This window comes from Culex quinquefasciatus, chromosome 1 (genome assembly GCF_015732765.1).
Source record: "Culex quinquefasciatus strain JHB chromosome 1, VPISU_Cqui_1.0_pri_paternal, whole genome shotgun sequence".
NCBI lineage: Eukaryota > Metazoa > Arthropoda > Insecta > Diptera > Culicidae > Culex > Culex quinquefasciatus.
Window position 1 is genome coordinate 48,111,588 of NC_051861.1, and position 2,451 is coordinate 48,114,038.

The following is a 2,451-nucleotide window of genomic DNA, read 5'->3' on the forward strand; positions in this document are numbered from 1 at the left end:
AACAAAGGTTTCTTCTTTGGATTTAGTCAGATTGACTTATCCAATTGAGACAAAGGAGATCGCTGGCTTTGGGAGTAACTAGCGCTCGCATTTTTAATGACACTGGCCCAACATTTACATTTGAAAACAATGCCCACCGACCATACTTTTCCGGTAAGTGCGAGAGTGCGAGCTTCGTTGATGAAAAAAGTTTGAGAGACTCACCACCTGCGACTGTATATTATTTGGACTTGAAGTTAACTAGAGAGTCTTTATCGAAAAGTCGTAATATAGTCGTTTCATGTCTATTCTTGAAGTAAATGACTCATAAGCTAATACAAATCTAATGAGTTTCCAAACTGGGGTTACTACATTGTTGGATCTTACATGTTCCATTAGCCATATTTGTGTTGGCTACTCACGTGAATTATCCAATCTCTAATCATGATATTTGATCAAACACTAGACACACCATGGATTCGTCAGGTATCGATATCAAATGCCCTGTTATCTGTAATCCCAAACGCAAACAATCCTTAGTGCCAGTGAGGCTTATGATCTTTTAATTGCAGCTCAACCGAATCGCACAAATAAATAGAACAAACTGGTCACAAAAACAAACTGAAGCCGGCGGCCTTTTTTTCCTCACAGCTAGACGATATCACTCAATCGATGTCTGCAGGCTGTGACGAGGTCGATGATGCACTCCCACCGACAGACCGGCAATCTAATCAATCATCATAACGCTCATTATCTGGGTTGATACTCACAATGAATGAAAGGGAGAGCAATGAGGAAGACATACCCGACGGATGATTGGCATTCTAGGGGTTATGGCGGTTTTTCGATTACAACGTTTGGCCCATTGTTTTGAACTAATCAAACTAGAAATGGGGACTCACCAAATCGTCACTTGTGTGCTATCTTGTGACACGACTGCTGTAAAAAGATAGGACGTGTCACAAGCGACGAAATATTGACGTTTAGCTCAATTTCATGATATGATATGAGACATTTTCAAAAAATATTCAATGTTTACAAAAAAAAAAGTACAGAATTTCATTTGTTGTTGTTTATTGATCTTGGGTCATGCCCGTTATCAAACTTAATTCTAATACATTCTAGTCACACTCAAAAAAAGTCGAAATAACATAAAACATGTAATCACAATCTCATTACTTCGTACTTGATTTTTTCCTTAGACATGGCTGTGTTTATCTTCTCACGATTGTCATTAATAAATTTCATCATACGATAGATTGGTTCATTCCTTGCGTAATTTTGTACTCTGTTAGCAATATGGAATTGACGGTCCCGTCTCAAACCAGTCCGCCCCGTGTACCTAGTAACCTGCAATAGTAAGTATGGTGAGTAATATTTACCATCGAGAAGATCCTTTAGGAAGAATACGTCCGTTAGATTTCTTCTGCTGCTCAGTGTGTCCATCGCCAAAAGCATACATATGTCTCTATAGTCTGGAACATATTCCTCCAAGGTAGATTGCGAACAGCATACATCACGAACTTTTTCTGTACGTTCTCCAAGCGATTCCGGTGTATATCATAGATCGGCTTCCATACTATGTTTGCATACTCTATTCCGCTTCTTACTATGCTCTTATAAATGGCCATGATTGTGTAGGGATCGTCAAGTTCATAGCAAAGCCGTTTGATCATCCCAAATAATGAATTTGCCTTCGAAACTACCTTGTCGATGTGATCGGTGTACATGAGTTTACTATCCATTTCAACTCCAAGGTCGCATGTGCTGCTGACTCTCTCAATGACAACATCCTCCATTTGATACTCGAAGTTAATCCAGTTCAGTTTCCGGGTGTATGTTATGATTTTGCATTTTGATTTGTTCACTTTTAATCCATACGTACTGCAAAATTCGACGAAACGTTGTAGATTACGCTGTAGGTTCAGACAATCTTTAACGCAGTTTACTGGAACAAATAGCTTCACGTCGTCAGCATAAATCAGAATGTGAGCATTATCAATGTATCCTGGTAGTTCGTTCATTACGCAGATAAATAGTAACGGACCTACATGACTACCCTGCGTTACTCCCGATTCAACAAAGAATGGTTCTGTAGTCGTGCCATTGAGTTTGACGTATTGTACCCGGTGCGACAAGTATGAACGTATCCATTCAAGGTAGACACCATTTATCCCAAGTTTTCGCAACACAGCTAAAAGAGGTTCGATGCTAACGACGTCGAATGCTTTGGACATATCCGTGTAAACTGTGTCCACTTGGAATCCATCAGCCATCCAAAGAGCTGTTTTGGACGCAAATTCTGCTAAATTGGTGACTGTTGATCGCTTTTTCAAAAATCCGTGTTGAGTATCCGAAATGCCTTCCTCGATCCAAGGATAAAGATTGTCGTAGACTAACGCTTCAAATAGCTTGGGAATAGCTGATAAAATCGCAACTCCTCTATAATTTTCCACATTTAGCTTCGATCCA

General features: G+C 39.7%; 1 long non-coding RNA gene across 1 annotated transcript; it reads right to left on the bottom strand.

Moving 5' to 3' along the window:
* Positions 1–1,036: 1,036 nt before the first annotated feature.
* On the bottom strand, positions 1,037–2,205 carry LOC119765578. The gene is made up of 2 exons (XR_005276827.1): positions 1,929–2,205; positions 1,037–1,863 (listed from the first exon to the last, which is right to left on the bottom strand). It is a non-coding gene; the product is annotated as an uncharacterized LOC119765578 (long non-coding RNA).
* Positions 2,206–2,451: the final 246 nt, after the last annotated feature.